Below are 22,553 nucleotides of genomic sequence, written 5' to 3'. Positions count from 1 at the left end.
GAACACTCATTATTCGCCATACTTGAGAAACCAAAGGGCACGCTGACATCTCAGAGAGCATCCGCATATGAGGTGATCATCTCTAACCCATCGATCAAAATAGTTTGATGTAAAACAGTAAACCCAGCTACGTTCATAGCTGAGCCAGTCACAGAGTGAGAACCTGTACATGACTGTGCGAATTATGAGGATTTTCCATGATGAAATCCCAAGGGTAAAGGAAAATGCGCTGGCAGGTGGGGAGATCGTGTTCATTGACGGTTCATCAAGAATTGATCAAGACGATGGACAAAGATACACAGGCGTGGCCGTGGTGAAACACCTAGCGAATGGAGAGTTTCAGGTACTCGTCAGTGTGCGAATACCATCTCACTATTCAGCACAAGCTGCAGAACTAGGGGCACTAATACTCGCCATTGAAAATCATGCAGACCAGGAAGTAACGGTGTACAGTGACTCTGCCTATGTGACATCTACCATGCACGCAGGCTTAGCACATTGGAAAAGGAGGGGCTACCTCTGGGCGGACGGCACGCCAGTGCAACATGCAGCCTTATTGGACAGGCTGATAAAAGCACTACAGCTCCCAGTGGGAATAGCGGTCGTGAAATGCGTCGCCCACACCAAAGGGACGGATTTTGTGTCACGTGGAAATCATGAAGGGGACACAGAAGCCAAGCGTATGGCATCCAAGAGTGATACAATCATGGACGTGGAGGTGGCACGTACCCATGAAAGGATGATGGTAGCACGAGCCACACCCGAGGCCTATAGCAATATGGGGCAGACTCAGCTGATGGAGCTCCAGGGGGAGGCACCTTAAGAGGAAAAGAATTTATGGAAGCGTTGAGGGTACTCTTTAAGCCCCTCTGACGGATTGTGGAGGCAAGACAGCATTGGTAAACAAGTAATGCCTGTCGCCCTAGTGAAGGTAGCATTGGAGCAATTACACTACCCTATACATATGACAAAAGGAAATCTCGCTGCAACGCTCACAGAAGACTGGTTTACACCGAATTTAGCAGAGCATGTTGCATTTTTCATGGTGAACTGCATTATCTGCCAGTAATTCACCACTGGGCACACATTAAAAGTAATGGGAGGAGTTATCCCCCAGCCCAACGGGCCATTCCAGCACTTGCACATCGACTACGTCGACATGATTCAAGTGTGCAATGGGTACAGATATTTAATTGTGGTGGTGTGTCCATTCTCTAGATGGATAGAAGCAGGTCCCTGTACACACCCAGACTTTACCTGTGCTGCCAAATGTCTGGTGAGGGAAGTGTTCCCTAGATGGGGGGGGTGTGAGGCAATGAGGTCAGATAATGGGGCTCACTTTGTCAATTCAGTGTTCGACGAGCAAATCAGCTTGTTGCTTGGTATAAAGCACAAGTTCTCATTGGCATATCATCCGGAGGGGAATGGCATATGTGAGAGGCTCAACGGCTTGCTAAAAGAGAAGATAGCCAAGTTGAAGCTCACATTAAAAAAGGGATGGCTGCACTGTCTACCACTGGCATTGTATGCACTTCGGAACCAACCCGGTTCCCACCATCATCTCACGCCGCATGAGATAGTCAGGGGCAGAAGAATGAGGACCCCTCTTACCCCCCGAGATAGAGCTAGATGTGATGCCCAGCCAACAAAAGAGGTCTTGGTGACAGAGATGCAGGATTACTTGTACTGTATGACATCCAGCATCTCTGTCGTTTCAGGCCAGCTGCAGCGACAGAGATAAGGGAGCAGCGCAGCACAAAACACAACAGGAAGTGCTGAAACAGACACTGCGCAAAGTCTACGTGCACCTCTTGTCTTCCCTGGTGATGCTGTACTTATAAGGAACTTTACAAAGAAAAGATGGGACGAGCCACGATTCAATGGCACTTTCATCGTGGAAGACTGCAACCCTTCAGCCGTCAAGATTCAGGGAAGAAGGGCATGGCTCTTCCTAAAGGACATTAAACCATATATAGGGGAAAGCCTTCTATCTGCATCTAACCGTGAAGAAACCACAGACAACGGGAAAGAACCTCAGCACGTGCAGACAAGATCCTTGGCGAGGAAGAAGGACGCGTGAGCAGCAAAATAAAGGCAAAAGAACTCTGTTTTAAATTGTGGCTTTGAAACAAGACATTTCCTCAAACTAAAATAAAGGTGATAAAGAACAATAATACAGACATTCTGTGCATCACAGTTGCAGGGTGAAGAAGAAAACTACACATACAAAGCCACAACAACGTTGATAAAACGAACTTTTGAAATCACATCACGCTCAAGTAGTATAAAGAATCAAGACTCTGGTAGACCGCAAATAAGACATTTCTGAGAGCGTAACACAGCATCCTGAAGCAACCAGTGTCGAGACTTTGTTTACAGAACTTATGGTATCTTCCAGCAGAAATCTCAAGTGGGATGTGCTCACATATTTCCAGTTGGTGGTGATATCATATTCATCACTCGTGGGGAGAGAGACCAGTGTCACAGATTTTATTCAAGATCCTGATAACAAGAAAGTAATCTGCCAACTGCTGACTGTCATCGCGGAAGCTTTCGCCGAGCTACCAGAGCACAGCGAAAAGGACACAAATGCTTCCACCGCCGGTAGACACTGATGAACTCACCTTCACACTGTTCTTTCAAACAATCAAGAAGTGTCAGGCACTTGTCGGAAGAACCACAGAGACAAGAACTTTCATCAGAGACCCAAGAAACCTAGCGCAATTGAACCAGCTGTGGACTAAACTAAATTAGCTAGTGGCAATCCACGCAACAGGAAAGTGCAGAGACTGTTCGAGTCAAAAGAAAAGCTTGTGATCAGGACCCAGCAAAACTGGACAAATGTCCCTATCATCCGAGGACACCCAGCTGGCCCATAATGTCCTATTCAGATTAGTCACAGATTATCCGGAAATGGTGGGCAGGCCTGCAGATGTTGAAGTCATCACCTTCCTCAGAGATCCAGCCAATATCCCACACATGGGTACACTCTTCCATGGCATAAAGCTCCAGGTAGAGCTGTCCACTTTCCAGCGAGAATACTTAAGGAGATTCCAGTGAGACTTTCCGCCGTGGGACAGATCGAAGAGACAGAGAGACAGTGCTTTATCTTTCCGCCGTAGGACAGATCGAGGAGATAGAGACACAGGTCATCGTCTTTTTCGCCAAGGGACAGATCAAGATGAGCAGAAACGAGAACTGCACCATCTGAATTTTCTTTTTCACTTTTTCTTCTATTTTTCCCTATTTTTATTCTTATTTTTCCATGTTTACTTTTATTTTTATTTTTTATTTTATTTTTCATGACATTTTATTTTTGTGTGATCTTTAGCGGTTCCATCTTTTCAATCCTTCGCATTGAACAAGTGCCAGCAAGTCCTCAGGACCAAGGCAAATTCGAGGAGTGCACTGAGACCTTACCTACTATAGCTATGTATAATGAATGTGACGTACCAAAGATACTAGCCTAACCTTTTTCCATAGTCTAGCAAAGGAACTGTACTCCATACCCAGAGACTACTGTCATCACTCGTAAGAGGGGGAACACTCGAGAAGCACTCGTCCCTTTAGTGATCACACAAACTCTTGAGCAGCGAAATGAGAGTAATAAAAATAAGTAAACGCAGAAAATAGACTTATGTTTGAGATGGGGGCCCAGAACAGTAATTTGGGTTTACCGCCGACAGAGGGGCGCCCCCCTTCCCTGGAAGGAAATGTTGCCAACTATTTTACAAGTGTTCAGGAGGAGAGGAAATTACTGATGGGCCCATTGGTCAGTACTCAACCCCCAAGAACTTGTAATACTGGATAGCTGTACGGTGTGAGGTCAGGGTGCAGGATTCACATACTCCAGCACATCTCAAAAATCAAGACTCAGTAAGTTGGCTAAGGGAAGTCTGTTTAATGATACATACATCAGCATATGGAAATCAGCAGCATTGCAAACACCTGTCTCATTCTGACTTCCTCGAACTTCAGTCGAACAGCCGTTTTTATAGGCTAAACTTGTCATAATTGACATCTAATGCTACAAAAAATCATCACGCAATATAATTGATTGGGAAAGGTAACTTAAGTATAGGTGTTATATCTGTATATGACAATGGATCAGGTGGATTGGTTAATTCTTATCTGGTGGGCGTCTACGCCCATCCCTCTACATCACATGTGATGGACGTCCCTATAAGTACGACGTCCTATTGGTTACAGTGTCTATAGGACCCTAGATTACATGGTCCTCTGTGATTGGGCAAGTTACACCACTAACCATAAATCTCCACTTTAATTAGCAGCATGCAGGATGGACACCCAGGTGCCTAGTGTCCCAAGATTCACCCTGCCTTCCTTCCATCAATCAATCAGTGGTTTTAGGGCGATGTGTCAATTGGTTGGCTAAGGAAAGCCTCGAAACTCTTATCAGGAAAAGTTATGGCACCCCTTGGATCTGGGTGACATCAGACGGTGGTACATCTTCGCGCCTGGCTGGTCACGTGTTGGGTCTGCTTCAGTTTCCAGCTTTTCGTGTATTTAATTCTCCATGTAGCTCCACCACCTGCCCGGGCCTTTTTATCTTGACCTTCACAGGGCAGGCTGGTATGCTTTGAAGTTTCAATTCTCCTTAGCTGAAGCTCGCCTCCCTCTTTTGGGATGACCTCGATTTCCCAGGCCTGAGCCATCCTTTGTTGAGTTTCGATTCCGCTCTTTCCCCTGGCTTGGGCTTAGATATGAAACCCGACCAGTTAGGCCTGGGCCGCCTGGGTGTACTTCTGCTTTTACAAAATGGAGTTGCACGTGTACATTGTGCCTTCTTGAGGTAGATATATGGTTGGCACTTGCCGCTCTATCTTCTACTAAGCATTGCAAGCAGTATCGATTTCTTAGCATCTTGCGTTTCAAGCCTATTTACACACGTTTTCCGGGTTAGATTCTTTCATCTTGGTTCTTTTGCTATGACGTTTCTTACGTTTTAACATTGTGTTGTCCTTTGTGTCTCTTGCACCTGTTTTCGTGGATACACACGTTAGCGTGTCGCCTTTTCTCATGCGTTAGTCTGTCCAGGCCTTCTTCTCATCATTGTTTGCCTTCCATCAGGGCTCTTTGTGTCTCCTCATGGACAGTCTGTAAATACTCATCGTTTCGTATCAGCGGCTGGTATGGTTGTCTGACTGGGTACCGTGCTGCCCAGGGCTGTCTGCGTATTGGCATTTCAACAGGTACTGATCTTCTAATGTACACAGGGCAGAGGCCCAATGTGGCTCTCTGTTGGTTCAGTTGCTCCTCATACGTCACATACCTTGGCAAGTATTTTACTGGCAACTCGCAATGGGGGGAAGGGGTGCAGGCCATATCTGGGACCTCCTCTACACTCCCCCCTCTAGTCAGTTCATCAACCACTTCTGGTTCCTCCTTTATATTTAGCTTCTTTGTTTCTTCAATGTCTTATTCATCATCTTCCGGAGTTATACAAGATGGTGTGAGTGCATGCACTTTTGGTGTCCATATCTTTATCACCCCTTTCAAACATCCTGCAGTTTTTAAATGCTCATCTTTGTTCCAGATCATCAGCTGGCATTGTCCATTTGGACTGCAATAACTCCATTTTCCTTCATACCTTCTTCGTTTCTAAGGATAAGTGAATTTTGTTTCCTCTGGTGCAAATTCACTGGCTTTCACGCTGTCATCGTCCACTTCATCTGTTTCCTCTGTCATCTGACTTTTTAGGCTTGTCAGCATCCCTATGGCCTCGGTGAGGGTTCCATTTTCCTTTCCTTTCCTGGTATAAATGTGCAACACGATTCTGCAATTTTTGCACAAACACCTCCATCCATCGCTGTAATCATGTCAAGCACACAACTGTTCTGGAGAGTCATCAGGCGGACTGCTCTTAGTTCTTCTTTAATCGCGTTAAATCCTTTTATGGTGGTATTGATGGTCTGCAGTTATTCCCATCTGGTTATCTGCAACCATTTGGTATTTGCACTAACTTGGATATGCGGCAAGAGTATTGTTGTGAATATGGATGAGGTTAGGCTAAACAGCCTGTGTTCATAGGGAATGGCATGAAATGCATCCTCTGATTTGGTGGAGAAGTGATTTTCTCTCTTCATCCTCAACATTAACTTCACAGACCTCCTTTTCCTTAGATGAGCATCTGCTTTTGGGAAGCTGTCCAAATTCAGTTCATTTTTTGGAATCACCAGTGCCGGAATGTGGACGTTCACCATTGTGCATATGCCTCCCCAGTTCCTTGGTAGCCTTATGTATGCCTTGGATCCACATGCCCAGTAATGGTCCATCAGGACTGCGGTTCCTTGCAACATCCCTGAGGCTTCATATATTCATCCGCAGTTTTGATTCTCCCCCATTTTCCTTGTGCCATTACTTCTGAAGCACAGTTTCGGGTTTTCCAGCAGTACTATTTGCAGGGGTCCTCCTCTGTCTTCAACCCATGTTAGCAGCTTTACCAAACTTGGCCACAATGGTTTGCATAGTCTTTGTGAATTCTCTATTGCTTCTTGGCAGGCTCCAAGGACCATCCAGGCTCGGCAGATCACAACCCCTTCTTCCCATCCGTTTGGGGACACTACTGACCCCCAGATCTGCATTTGGCCTCGGTTCTTCCAGATTTGAGCTTCTTCAGCTGTTTTCCCTTGGACATTCAGTCTCGGGTTTATTTCCCATCTTATTCCTGATCCTTTGACGTCCGGGTTCTCATATCTAATCACATGATTCTTGGTGTGCGCCCTGTTTCTTGTTTTGATGTCCTGAACAAAACCGTCTTCATCAGGGAAATCCTTTTCATTGGCCCATATCAGGGAGGCGTCTCTCCCCATAAACTGCCCTCTGATGTTGCACATTGCTACTTGTGACATGCAGTGTGCAGTGGGGACATCAAAGATTTTGGACTTGCCCATGCTGTATGGCAGGAGCGCACAGATGAAACATTCCCCTACTGATTGCCTCCTTCCAATTTCCTTCATGTGTTGGTACCAAATGTTGTTTCCTAGATGGGCTGTGCTGTCTAAGTAATCGTTTAGTTCATTGTTGGTTTCATATGGGCTTCTCTTGATTCTTAACATTTTTCTGAAATTGGCTATCACTATGTCTCTGAATGCGTCTGTACTGCTCTTCCGTTCGCATAGGCTTTCGGGTATTATCCTTGGTGGGGCAGGGTTCATTTCCTGCCCTGCAGTAATAGGGGGATGTTTTGCATTTCTTTTCCTTCCCTCATGCATTCTTTTGTAGACCTCCTCCCACCACCATTGGCTCGTCATCTTCCCAACACGTGGCGGCATTGTAGGCCTGATGCTTATTTCTGGCGTTGGAGCAGGTGTGCTCATTATTGCAGTTTCTGTGGTTTTCTCGCTCAGCGCTTCATGTAGCTTCTTTGCTCTAAGTATGAGCCGGAATACATATTAAACCAACGCATGTGTTTTCTCAGTAAGTTCCTTTGTGGCTTCTTCCAGTTCTTCGAGGGCTTCTGTCATGCCCCATCTGCTTGGGTTCTCACCTGGCTCCTCTTGTTTACTTCCACTATTCTCTGGAGCTGGTCGTTCCTTAGGCAGTTTTTCTTTTACTGTTGATTTGGTCTGAGGTCCCGTAGCCATTGACACTTGCCCTTGTTCATGTGCACTCAGTGTGTGGGTGCGTGCCGTGGACAGTGCTATGTTATCATTCATTCCGAGCTGACCCTGTCTCCAGCTTTTCTCATCATTCATAACCTCAACCGTGTAGCTGTCACTATTTATTAGATTCAGTTTCAGTTTGTTTGCTTTACCACCAGCTTTTCTAGGAACAGGGATGACGAGATATGGTCTGGGTGCTTTTGTGGGACCCAGATATTCGTTATCTGGTGGATGCACAGACAATGGGACACTCTGTGCACCGATAGAAAATGCAGTTCTGATAGTAAGAGACAAAAACACAATAATAATCACTATGCGTATACATATAAGGGCTTTAAACGATAGCTTGCAGCATCTCCTTCCAGGGAAGTGGGGGCGCCCCTCCGCGGATGGCAAAACTAGGTTACTGTTCTGGGCCCCCATGCCGATCAAGTCCATAGTCAATAGTTTATTTCCTTTCTTACTTTGATCTCGTTGCTCAAAAAGGTTCAGCAAATACTAAAGTGACGAGTATTATTCAAATGTCCCCCTTATGGGGGTAACCAGCAGTCTCGAGATATGCGGCACAATACTGTTTAGCTAGACTATGGAGAAAGGTTAGACTACCGTCTTTATCATATCATTTTCATTTGCATTTTTACAATAAACACAGTCCCAGGGCACCTCTCCAATTCACCATGGCCCTGAGGACATGTAGGAATCTGTTTGCAATGACACCATGAAGAGATGGATTCGCTACAAATCAGGCAAAATAAAATGTCAAAAAAATAAAAATAAAAGTGAACATATGAGAAGGTAGGAAGAAATAAGAAAGATGTTGAAAATGAAAAACACGATGGTGAAATTCTTATGGCTGTTCCTTCCAATTGGTCGTTCGTTGACACGTTGAAGAGTAGTGTCTCTCTCCTCCATCTGCACCATGGCAGAAAGATGATGAAAAATAGAAGAAAAATAAAAAAATAAAACAAAATAAAAATAAAATACGAACACGATGTGGTTATCCTTATTTCTGCTCTTCTCAATCTGTCCTATGTTAGCAGAATGGAGAACTTTGTCCTTGTTTTCTTACTCTGTCCTCGGCAGAAGGATGATGAAGAGTTTTATCGTGGGTCTCCCCCTCTAAGGCTCTCCTCAGCAATGGATGTCCGTAATTGCTTCTCAGCTGCGAGATGATAGCTCTCATGAGCCTGTTGAGTTGCGCGTTCTTTGCTGGGTTGCTGAGGAAGCTGGGCACGTCGACAGTAATGGGTCTACCCACTAGTTCTGGAAAGTTCTCAATGAGGTGGAAGAAGACTCGGAATATGTACCTGCTGTCTTCTGGTGTCAACAACATTCGCTCTTACTTTCTGGCCTCTAGATCACAGGCATTTTTTGTGCCATGAACAGTCTTTGTGCTTCCCTCAATCTGTCCCTCGGTGAACAGTCTCACAGGAATCTCCTTAGGAATTCTTGCTGGAAGTTGGACAGTTCCACTTGGAGCATGATCCCGTGGAGAAGAGTTTTCATGTGTAGGAAATTGACTGGATCTCTGAGGAAAGTGACAACATCAACATCTGCAGGCCTTCCCACCATTTCTGGATAGTCTGTGACTAGTCTAAGCAGGACATTGTGGGCTAGCTGCATGTCTGCATGGGACAGGGACATTTGCTTTGTTTTGCTGGGTCCTGATCACAAGTCTTTCTTTTGTCGTGAGCAGTTTTTGCACTTTCCTGCTGCGTGGATTGCTACCACATGGTTCAGTTTAGACCACACTTGGTTCAAAAAGTTATTTTTTCGGGGATCTCTGATGAAAGTCAGTGTATCTGTGGTTCTCCCAACAAGTCCTGGACACTCCTCTATGATTCAGAAGAATAATGTATACGTTATTTCATCAATGATCACTTGGGGTGAGAGCATGAGTCGCTTGGTCACTGTGCTCGGGCAACTCGGCGAAGACCTCTGTGATGACAGTCAATAGTTGCCTGATTACCTTCTTATTTTCTGGATCTTGAATGTATTCTGTGACACTTGTTCCTCTCCCTATGAGTGTCAGATATGTTAAGAGCACGAGCTGAAAATAGGTGAGTACATCCCACTTGAGACTTCTGCTGGGATGTACCATAGGTTCTGTGCACAAAGTCTTGGTACTGGATGCTTTAGGATAATGTTTTTTGGTTCTCAGAAATGTCTTATTTTACTACTTATCCGAGTCTCAGAGTTCATGTTCAATGCTTCGTGTGGTTCAACGTGTTCGAGTTACTAGTGTCACTGTGGTTTCGGAATATATGATTCTCCTTTTTTAACCTGCACTTTTGGCTGCACAGAGTGTTTGTTTGCTTGGTTTTGTTTCTTTCTGTGCATAAAGGAAAAGTTCAGTGTGGACACGATTTTCACAAACGGGCTCTTTTCTTTTCTTCTCTGCTCATGCGTCCTTCTTCCTCGCCATAGATCTTGTCTGCACGTGCTGAGGTCCTTCCCTGTTGTCTGTAGATTCCTCGGAGGTGGATACAGTAGGAGTGCTCTCTCCTATAAACGGTTTAATGTTGTTTAGCAAGATCCAGGCTCTTCTGCCCTCGAGCTTGACGGCGGACGGGGTGCAGTCCTCTACGATGAAAGGGCCATTAAACCTTGGCTCGTCCCATTTTTCCTTGTAAAATTACGTACAAGGACGCTGTTGCCAGGGAAGACAAGGGGCGCATGAAGGCTGTGAGCTGTGCCAGTATCAGCACTGTCTGTTGTGGTTTGTGCTGTGCTGTTCCCTTTACGCCGTCGCAGCAGCTGGCCTGAAATGACAGTGGCGCTGGATGTGAGACAGTCAAGGTAATCCATCATCTCTGCTCCCAGAACCTCCCTAGCAGGCTGGACATCACATCTAGCCCTGTCTCGGGGGGTAAGAGGGGTCCTCATCCTTCTAGCAGTGACAATTTCTTGCGGCGTAAGATGATGGTCAGAGCTTGGTTGGTTCCGAAGAGCATACAATGCCAGTGGTAGACGGTGCATCCATCCCTTCTTTAATTTGAGCTTCAACCTGGCTATTCTCTCTTTTCACAGGCCGTTGAGCCGCTCACATATTCCAATTCCCTCTGGGTGATACGCCAACGAGAACTTGTGCTTTATACCAAGCAACAAGCTAATCTGCTCAAACACTGTGTTTACAAAATGGGGCCCATTATCTGATCTCATTACCTCGCACACCCCTCCCTAGGGAACACTTCCCTCACCAGAAATTTTGCGGCACAGGCTGCATCGGGGTGTGTACATGGACCTGCATCTATCCATCTCGAGAAAGGACACACCACCACAATTAAATACCTGTACCCATTACACACCTAAATCATATCGACATAATCGATATGTAGGTGTTGGAACGGTCCATTAGGTCTGGGAATGATTCCTCTCACTACTTTTAATGTGTACCCAGAGGTGAATTGCTGACAAATTATGCAGTTGACCATAAAAAATGCAACATGCTCTGCTAAATTCGGCGCGAACCAGTCTTCTGTGAGCGTTGCAGCAAGATTTTCTTTTGACATGTGTAAGGGGTAGTGGAGCTGTTCTAACGCTACCTTTAGAAGGGCGACAGGCATTACTGGTTTACCAGTGCTGTCTTGCCTCTACAATCCATCAGAGGGGTTTAAAGAACACCCTCGACGCTTCCATACATTTTTCTCCTCCTGAGGTGCCTCCCCTTGGAGCTCCATTAACTGAGTCTGCCCCATATTGCTAGAGGCTTCTGCTGTGGCTCGTGCTACCATCATTCGTTCATGGGTACGTGCCACCTCCATGTCCATGATTGTTTCATTCTTGGATGCCATGCGCTTGGCTTCCGTGTCCGCTTCATGGTTTCCACGTGACATGAAATCTGTCCCCTTGGTGTGAGCGGCGCATTTCACGACTGCTATGCACACTAGGAGCTGTAGTGCTTTTATCAGCCTATCCAGTAAGGCTGCATGTTGCACTGGCATGCCGTCTGTTCGGAGGTAACCCCTCCTTTACCATCATGCTAAGCCTGCGTGCACGGTGGAAGTCACATAGGCGGAATCACTGTACACCGTCACTTCCTGATCCGCATGATTTTTGATGGCGAGTATCAGTGCCACCAGTTCTGCAGCTTGGGCTGAATAGTGAGAGGGTATTCGCGCACTGACGAGTACCTGAAACTCTCCATTCACCTGGTGTTTCACCACGGCTACGCCTGTATACCTTTGTCCGTCTTCTTGGTCGATTCTAGAAGACCCGTCAATGAAGACGACCTCCCCACTTGGCAGGGCATTTTCCTTTACCCTTGGGATTTCATCGTAGAATTCTTCATAATTTGCACAGTCATGGACTGGTTCACCATCGGTTACTGGTTCTATTATGAACGTTGCAGGGTTCACCGTTTTACATTGAACTATTTTGAATGATGGATTAGAGATGATCACCTCATAGGCGGATGCTCGCTCTCTGTGAAGTCAATGTGCCTTTTGGCTTTTCCAATATGGCGAACAGTGAGTGCTCGACATACAATGTCATGGAGCACCCCATCACAATGGAAGACGCCTTCTCAATGGCAAACGCGGCGGCGGCCAGATTTTGTTTGCATGGGAAGTGGCCCCTCATAACCGGGTCCAGACTCACGCTGTAATACGCTAAAAGGTTTGCACCCCAGCGATGTTCGTTGAGCAAGTACTGCCGTTATAAAATTGCCATTGGTATGTGAGAACAGATAGAATTATTCTGCATAATTAGGGATCCCGAGAACTGGGACCTTACACATTGCCCCCTTGAGTTCTGAAAAGCCCTTTTTCAGTGCCTCAGTTCACTCGATTTCCTCCTTTGTCGCTTGGGCCTTCTTCATGGCCTGAAGCAAGGGCTTGGTGTACGAGCTGTAGTCAAAGACCCAGACTCGTACATAATTGCACAGGCCTACAAAGCTTTGCATTTGCTTGATCGTGCGTGGCTTGGCTGTGTTCATGATGGCTTCAGCCCTTTCTGGGGTTATCTTTTTCCCTTCATGAGAGATTAGTTGCCCTATGTACAGCACTTCCCGCTGACAGTATTGCAACTTTTCTTTATCAACTTTGTACCCCTTCTCAGCTTGTATCGTTAGTAGCCGGACAGAGTCACTCCTGCATTGCTCTTCAGTGGTGCTGCAGATCAGAATGTCATCTACATACTGCAAAACAACACTGTCTACCGCAATATTGCTTACGTCCATTTGCAGGACTCTGTTAAAGATGGATGGGGACTCACAATACCCCTGTGGCACCCTTGTGCTTTTCAGGCGCATTTGCCTGGAAGTAAATGATGTCAAGTCTTGCGAGTCACAGTGCAATGGAATTGAGAAAAATGCATTTTTCAAATCGATCACCGTGAAATATTTTGCCTCAGTGGGTATGTTACACAAAATTGTAGACGGTTTAGGGACTAGAGGGAACTCGGCTTTGACAATATCCCTTTAATGCCCTTAAATCCTGAATTAAACGCCAAGACCGCCCTTCGATTTCTTGACGGGATAGATCACAGGGTCACAGTGTGATTCTGACGTCACTATGATGCCCTGTTCCATCATGGCGGAAATTGTCTTCATCCACTTCTCTGGACATGGGATACTGTCGAGCTCTTGATAGGATCGCTCCTAGCTTTAGTTTTATTTTCACCTCTCCCACCCCCTTCAGTCCTACGTCATAAGGCCCTGTTGTCCATACTGTGACAGGCACCTGGGCCATGTCCTCCCCAAAGTATTCTGGACGTACCATCGCCAACATCATTCTCTGTGGCACTTCTCATTTGATCATTTTGACCCAGAATAAGAGACTTACTTCCACTCTTATCTCTTCTAAGTCAGGGTGTTCTTCGAACAGATCGTCATCCGTGACGTCAGTCACTCAATACCCTTCTTCAATGGCGATAATAGCGCAGCATTGCCTTCCTTCGTCATCATATCCTTCTACCAGGACCACCTTCCCCTTTTCTGTGGCAGATTGTATTTCCAAGGGAAATATTTGTCCCTCTTCCTCATGCACTGGTATTCTTGGTCTAAATAGAAATTTGTCAGGGGTTCTCATAGGTTTGTCTGCGAGGCCTGGCAATCCCGCCATAAGCACTCGTACGCCATATGTGAAAACATCTGGCTCCAGCGGTATAGCTCTCATGGCTGCACGTCCAGTGTATGCTCTGATCATTTCGCACACATTAGAATAGTGCATTCCTGGCGTGGAGCACACTATACCATCCTCAGTAAACGAGATTGTCATATTCAACTTTGCCGTCAAATCTCGACCCATGATGTTTACTGGGGTCTGACGCAGTACAATAAGGGCACATTCATTTCACGCTCTCCCACTGAGACTGGGAGTGTGTCTGCAAAGGGAACTCTGTTATGAGCTCCAGTGAAATTCGGAGTATCTATAGCCTCGCTGGACAAGGAAAACTTGCCTTCTCGTATGCACGAACGTGTCGCACCCGTGTCAACTAAGAAGGAATATTCTTTACCCCCTATGGTGACATTTACCCTGGGTTCCCTATTAGGGTCTGGTGTCACCGGTAGGATAAAGCACATCAGGGTTTCCCTTGAGCTGTCCTATTTTATGCATAGGTTCGGCCCACTGTACGTTTGTGGAATACCCCCATTCGCGGGGTTGGTTCCTTCTCCATTGTTCATTCCTTGTGGCACCCGTGGTGGTGCCTGTTGGGACTGCCCCTGTTACACGTTCCCCATGTTTGAGGGTTGAAACCCTTGTTGTGCACTTTTCTGCAAGCTTGCTGCCTGCTGCTTTACTATGTGGCCCTGCACACTGCCTTGTTGCGGGGCGGCAGGCTGATTCACCATACCTGCTCCCATTCCTTGGCCATTTTGCCACATGTCTTGGTTTCTGCACATGCGCGCCACATGTCCTGTCATTCTGCACAGCCAGCATACTGGCGGTGGTCGGACCATCTGCCCATCCGGCATGGCTTGACCACTCATATGTTCATTCTGAAATCCACCTTGGTTATTTTGAAAACCTCCCTGATTACCATGGAAACCTCCCTGGCCACCTTGCCATCCTCTTCCTCTAAATCCTCTAACCCTCGGGTAATATCCCGTATTCGCTTGGTAATTTACTTGCTGTGTGCTGGGCTCACCTGGGCTGGTCAACATGACTCCCTCGAGAGTATACTTCGAGAGCTTCTTTTGTACCAGCTTCGCTTCTTCCCCCTTACTGGTTGCTTCCTTTTTTCGGTTCTTTTCCTGTAACAATCTGCAGTAGTGTGCAATTGTCAATTGAATTTCGGCACACGGTTTGGCTTCGATCCCTACCAATTTCTTGAGCTGTTTTTGCACCGGTTCTGGCAACCCTTGACACAGAATGTGGTAGAAGACAGGGATAGACTTTGACCAAGACTCATGCGTTTCGAGCACCCATGCGTCTTGAAAGTTTTGGATATAAATCAATGGATCCTCTGACTCTTTTATTTTCTGAGTCATTATAGCTCCCATGTCTGATGTGTCTGGGTATAGAGTTCACAGCACTTTCCACACTGCTGCTCTACAATTATTAAACAGTGCTCCATCATGGGTAGTGTTAATTATCGTTACTCTTGGATACCCAGCCTGTTTCCACACATCGTCAGCCCTTTCACCGAGTATGACGATCAGGAGGCCCTTGATGTCCCCTATAGATAAGGTGACTCCTCCGGTCATCTTTTCTAACTCGTGTATCCATCCCAGCCCCCGATGTCAGCATTGGAAGCTCATTTTTTAAGTTTTCTCGGGTCCATGTGTGGCCATGGAATGTATTGTGGCCTCACTCCTCCTTTTTCTAGCAGCGGGAATTGAAAGGCACAATCTTCCTTTTCTTTTCCCCCACTCCTCCCGCCTACTGGCGGGGCAGTATTACCACTGTGCCGTCTACCAGGCAATGCCCTTAATCTGCCTGTATAGGTGGATGCTGGCTCCCCCCTCTGATCGCGGGGTGTTCCCTCACGTTTGCCATGTGCCTTTGTAGGCTTCGATGTCCTAGGTTCAGATTCACTGGCGTCGGACCATCGTACCCCTTCACCTCGAGGGAGCGGCTTTTCACATTGCCTCTCTTCCTCCTGTGCCTTGTCCTCCGTATCACCACCGGAGTCAGACCCTGAATATTCCCAGTTTACACAACCTCTTGCATCATCTTCGTTCTGTCCAATTTCTAATCTATCTAGGGACAGTCCCCTACTCCCACTACTTCGAGTGACATCCTCAGTGTGATATAGCTGAGTGTTCTTTAAGCGCTCGTCTTCCCTTTCCCCTTGGGAAATCAGTTCCAGCCCCATTTCATCATAGATTTTATCAATCGTTTCCCTGATGCTTCTGGTATCGAAGTCATCGTCAATATTTATCCCGCTTTTACCCGCTACCGCATCGCTTGCAGGAAAGAATTCTTCTATGTCTTCCCATTCTACTATAGGATTGGGTTTAACAACTACCCGCTCCAAATACTCAAGATCTTGGGCACTTTGTCTGCGTTTTCGTTCCAATTCCTCATCTATCTCCTTTCGCTTTTTCGCTTCTTCTCTAGCCTTATCTACTTCTCTCATTCGTTCATTTCTACGTTCCTTTGCACTTCTGCTCTCCTCGTCTTCCCACTTTTTCACCTTCCTTTCGTGCACTCTCCTTTCTTCCTCCAATTTAAACATGTTCAGCCTGTATTTTTCATAGGCTGCATACTGTGTGCGACTGAGCGGTATTCCTTGCTCTTCGCGATATAGTTCTCACCTTAATCTATCCTTTTTTCTCGTCCTTTCATTCCTTGCTTCTTTCTCCTTTCTTTGCTCTTCGTCGTGCCTTCCTCTCATCCGCACATCATCACTTCCCTTTCCATCTAGCTTTAATAGTATCTGTCCCCCCATCCATTCGTCTTTCGCGAATGCTGTCTCATCACTTCCTTTCCACTTCTTTCCTTCTCTCTCTTTATCGAGAGGTGCACTAGCCTGTGCCCGATCCTTACTACTATCTCTGCACCTCTCCTTGTCCCACGGGACTGCGGAGGCCAAATCAATTTCCTGCTCCTGTTTTTTAGTTTCGTCACTACTACATGTAGGTGACTCATATGCGGGGTTACTGTACCCTGTGGCTGCAATCAATCACCAATACAACTGTTGTACATTTAACATGCAATAAGACACATATGACGGCCACTTGACAGACTAGACAGACACCAGCTGGTCATACATGTACCTGTCTTCTAATTAATACCCCACCATGGGATTTGAATGAACCCCGTTAATTCCGTCTTTAAACGTAATCATAGCCTAAATTGTCCCCTCTCTGTGGGCTCTGGGTTCACGTTCCTTCTGACCACTCTTTAAAGCGCAGGAACAAGGCAAAATCTCGTTTTTCTCTCGGGTGTCCCCCCCGGTATTCTTTTACATTTTAGCTCAGGTGTCCCCCTGGTATTCTCTTACGTTTTAGCTTAGGTGCCCCGCTGGTATTCTTTTACGTTTTAGCTCAGGTGCCCCCTGGTATTCCTCTTTATATATGTTTGTCTTTTTATACTCGAGTCATTAACCCTTTAAATATATACCGTCTACTCTACCTCTAGCTACTTTATTTTTCTCCGCCACCCTCCGTTACCTTTCCCCTACTTGCTCTAATGCCTATGAGACATTTGCCAAGGTAACGAGTTTCGTTGTTTCACTCACCGGTCGCCTCTTTTCCTCTCTGGAACTTCAGGATCACTGCCCCTTCCTCTTCCCGCTTTTAACGTTTTCCTCCAATCTGCTGCCCATGGGAATGAGAAGGGTTATGCTTGGAAAGGCGGGTTCCTTCAGACCCACTGCAGATTTTTTGAAATTCTTTAGTCTATCATTGTCCACGGGGAACTTCTCGGCCCACTCAGCCTGAATGGCGAAAGGACTTGTGATGTAACCGAAGGCCCAGAGTTACTTTGTGCCGTCGGTTTAAGGGTGTCTTATAACTATATTAATCGATTATCAATAATCGATGGCCGAAACCATCCTCATGCTACCAAGTGTTCAGGAGGAGAGAAAATTACTGACGGGCTCATTGGTCAGTAGTCAACCCCCGAGAACTTGTAATACTGGATAGCTGCACCATGTGAGGACAGGGTGCAGGATTCACATACTCCAGCACATCTCAAAAATCAAAACTCAGTAAGTTGGCAAAGGGAACCTTTTAATGATACATACATCAGCATATGTAAATCAGCAGCATTGTGAACACCTGTCTCATTCTGACTTCCTCGAACTTCAGTCGAACAGCGGTTTTTATAGGCTAAACTCATCATCATTGACGTCTAATTCTACAAAAAATCATCACGCAATATGATTGGTTGGGAAAGGTAACTTAAGTATAAGTGTTATATCTGTATGTGACAATAGAGCATGTGGATTGGTTTATTCTTATCTGGTGGGCGTCTACGCCCATCCCTCTACATCACACGTGATGGACGTCACTATAAGTACAACGTCCTATTGGTTACAGTGTCTATAGGACCCTAGATTACATGGTCCATTGTGATTGGGCAAGTTACACCCATAACCATAAATCTCCACTTTAATTAGCAGCATGCAGGATGGACACCAAGGTGCCTAGTGTCCCAAGATTCACCCTGCCTCCCTTCCATCAATCAGTGGTTTTAGGGTGATGCGTCAATTAGTTGGCTAAGGAAAGCCTCGAAACTGTAGTCTCTTATCAGGAAAAGCTATGGCACCCCTTGGATCTGAGTGACATCAGACGGTGGTACATCTTCACGCCTGGCTGGTCACGTGTTGGTTCACCGTGAATCTGCTTAAGTTTCCAGATTTTCGTGTATTTCATTCTCCATGTAGCTCCACCACCTGCCCGGCCTCCTTATCTTGACCTTCACAGGGCAGGCTGGTATGCTCTGAAGTTTCGATTCTCCTTAGCTGACGCTCGCCTCCCTCTCTTGGGTTGACCTCGATTTCCCAGGCCTGAGCCATCCTTTGTTCAGTTTCGCTTACGCTCTTTCCCCTGGCTTGGGCTTAGATAAGAAACCCGGCCAGTTAGTCCTGGGCCGCCTGGGCGTACTTCTGCTTTTACAAAATGGAGTTTCACGTGTACATTGTGCCTTCTTGAGGTAGATATATGGTTTGTGCTTGCCGCTCTATCTTCTACTAAGCATTGCAAGCAGTATCGATTTCTTAGCATTTTGCTTTTCAAGCCTATTTACACACATTTACCGGGTTCGATTCTTTCATCTTGGTTCTGTTGCTATGACGTTTCTTACGTTTTAACATTGTGTTGTCCTTCATGTCTCTTGCACCTGTTTTCGTGGATACACGCATTCGCATGTCTCCTTTTCTCATGCGTTAGTCTGTCCAGGCCCTCTTCTCATCATTGTTTGCCTTACATCAGGGCTCTTTGTGTCTCATCATGGACAGTCTGTAAATACTCATCGTTTCGTATCAGTGGCTGTTATGGTTGTCTGATTGGGTACCGTGCTGCCTATAATGTGTATATGCGTAGTAATTATCATTGTGTTTCTGTCTTTGACTATCAGAACTGCATTTTTTATCAGTGCACGAAGCGTCCCAATTTCAGTGCACCCGCCTGATAATGAAGCCTGGGTCCCACAAAAGCACCCAGACCCTATATAATTACCCCAGTTCCAAGAAAAGCTGATGGTAAAAGTTAATGAACTAAAATTGAATGTAATTAGCAGTTGTACATACACACTCGAGGTGATGAATGAAGAAAAAAGCTGGAGACAGGGTCAGCACCGAGTGAGTGAGAATGTAGCACTGACTACTGCACGTGGGAACACTGTGTGCGCACAAACAAGGGCAAGTGTCAATGGCAACAGGGCCTCAAACAAGGGCAACAGAGAATGAGAAACTGCCTACCGAACTAACAGCCCCAGAAAATAGTGGAAGTAACCAAGAGGAGCCAAGTGAGAAACCAAAGAGAGAGGGCATAGCAAAATACCGCAAAAGAACAGAAGCAACCACAAAGGAACTCACAGAGAAAACAAAAATGGTAATGGATCATCTGTTCCTGTTCATAGTCAGAGCTAAGAAACTACACAAGGAGCTGAAAACTAGAACTACAGAGACTATAGCAGCAAGCACACCAGCTCCAACGCGAGGAACGAGTACCTGGCCCACGACACAGCCATGCGTTGGGAAGTTGGTGAGCCAATGGTGGTTAGAGGAAGTCTATAAAAGACTACAAAAGGAAAGTAAAGGAAATACAAAACCTTCTTCTACCAAAGTGACACAGCCAAGGCAACCTGCTCCACCGACACACCCAGAGTGGAAAAGCAGCACAGACGCGTTTAAAGACATAGTCATAGCAAATTACAGAAGAACACTGAGAATCAAGAGAAGCCCGCATGAAGATGACAACAAACGCAATGATTACCTGGACAGCACAGCCCATCTCGGAAATAACATATTGCATCAGCACATGAAGGAAGTAGGACGAAGCCAATCAGAAGGAGAATGCTTCGTCTGTGCACTCCTACCGTACAGCATGGGAAAATCCAAGATCTTCGTGGCTGTAGAAATTGATGTCCCCACAGCACACTGTATGTCACACGTAGTAATGTGCAACACGAGAGGACAATTTATGGGAAGAGACGCCTCACTGATATGGGCCAACGAAAAGGATTACCAGATGAAGATGGCTACGTCCAGGACATTAAAACAAGAAACAGGGCACACACAAGGAATCACGTGATCAGATACGAGAATCCAGAAGTTAAAGGATCAGGATCAAGATGGGAAATAAACCCGAGACTGAACATTCAAGGAAAAACTGCAGAAGAGGATCAAAATTTGGAAGAACAGAGGCCAAATGCAGATCTGGGGAACAGTAGTTTCCCCTGGTGGATGGGAAGAAGGAGTAGTAATCTGCCGAGCTTGGATGGTCCTTGGAGCCTGCAAAGAAGCAATAGAGAACTCACAGAGGTTATTCAAACCTCTATGGCCGCAATTGGTAAAGCTGCTGACATGGGTCGAAGACAGAGGAGGACCCCTGCAAATAGTACCACTGGAAAGCCCGAAACTATGCTTCAGAAGTAACGACACGAGGAAGATGGGAGAAAATGTAAATTGCGGCGAATCTTTGAAGCCCCAGGAATGACACAAGGAACCGCAGTCATTGTGGACCATTACTGGGCGTGTGGATCCAAGGCATATATAAGACTACCGAAGAACTGGGGAGGCATATGCACACTGGTGAACGTCCAAGCTCCTGCACTAGTGATCCTGAAAAATGACCTGAGTATTGACAGTTTCCCGAAAACAGATGCTCATCTAAGGACGAGGAGATCTGTGGAATTGGTATCCCGGATGAAGAGAGAGAATTACTTTTCTGCCAAATCAGAAGAAGCATTCCATGCAATCCCATACGAGCACAACATTGCTCTTGCCCCACGTCCAAGTTGGAGTAAATACGAAATGGTTGCAGATAACCAGATGGGAGTTATTGCAGACCATCAACACTTCCATAAAAGGATTCAATGCAATCAAAGAAGAACTGAGAGCAATCAGACTGATGACCCTCCAGAACAGATATGTACTAGACATGATCACAGCGATGGATGCAAGTGTTTGCACAAAAATCGGAGAATCGTGTTGCACATTTATTCCATCGCACGATGAAGAAAATGGAACCCTAACAGAAGCCATAAGTATGTTGACAAACCTAAAGAACCAGATGATCAATGAAAGTGATGAGGTGGATGATGACAGCTGGTTTGGAGCCCTGTTCTCATGGGTCCCACAATGGACAGCGGACATATTCAAGTTTCTGGGAGCCTTACTAGCAATGTTAATGCTAGGATTCTGTGTTATCAAGATAATCATCACACAGTTCCAGAAAACTGCGAAAAGAGCCATTGGAATGAAAATAACGGTCGATGTCGAGCCAGGATGGAAGCCCAGAGATTTGACTGATGAAGAAATAAGAGTCTTTGTGAAGGCTAGTGAATTTGAGCCAGAAGGAACAAAGTTACATATCCCAGGAAATGAAGAAGGTATGAAGGGAAATGGATCTATTACAGCCCAAATGAACAATGCCAGCTAATGACATGGAATAAAGATCAACATCTAAAAACCACCGGAATCTTGAAGGGCGTGTTAAAAATATGGACTCCAAAGACGCACACATTCACACCAGCATGTACAAACCCAGAAGACGATGAACAAGACACTGAAGAATCTAAAGAAATAAATACAAAAGAAGAAGCAGAAGTGGTCGATGAACCGACCAGAGGGGGGAGTGTAGAAGAGGTCCCGAGCATGGCCTGCACCCCTGCCACCCAGTTCAAGGTACCAGGAGCATACTCACCAAGGTATGTGATGTATGAAGAGCAAATGAACCAACAGAGAGCCGCGCTGGGACTCTGCCCAGTGTATATCAGAAGAGCCGTACCTGTTGAAGCACCCATAACCAGACAGCCATGGGCTGCACGATACCCCCTTAAGCAACCATATCAGCAGCTGAGACGAAATGAAGAGTACCTACAGACGGTCCATGAAGAGACCCAAACAGCCTTAATGGAGGGCCAGTGGAAATTACACAAGGGCCTGGACAGACTCGCGAATGAACGAAAACCGACTACCAAGGATAGCACACCAGTGCAAGCAGCTATGAAAGTAGATGGAATGGACACAGGAAAAGAGACAATGTTGAACGAAAGGAGACGTTGCTATGAGACAAAATGGAAGTAACCGACCAGCTAACGCGTGTAAATAGGCTTTGGACGCAAGAAGCTAAGAAAATGATACTGTTTGCAATGCTTAGTAGAAGAATAGAGCGGCCAGTGCCAACCATATATCTACCTCAATAAGGCACATTATACAAGTGCGACTCCATTTTGTTAAGTAGAAGTATGCCCTGGCGGCCAGAAGCCTACTAGGCCAGGTTTCATATTCCAGCTGAAGCCAGAAAGGAGAGCGGAATCGAAACTCAACGAAGAGCAGCTCATGCCTGTGAAGTCAAGGTCAACCCAAGGG

Source organism: Ambystoma mexicanum, chromosome 3q, assembly GCF_040938575.1.
Source record: "Ambystoma mexicanum isolate Mex_15411 chromosome 3q, UKY_AmexF1_1, whole genome shotgun sequence".
Classification (NCBI taxonomy): domain Eukaryota; kingdom Metazoa; phylum Chordata; class Amphibia; order Caudata; family Ambystomatidae; genus Ambystoma; species Ambystoma mexicanum.
Note: the sequence above shows the minus strand (reverse complement) of the source record.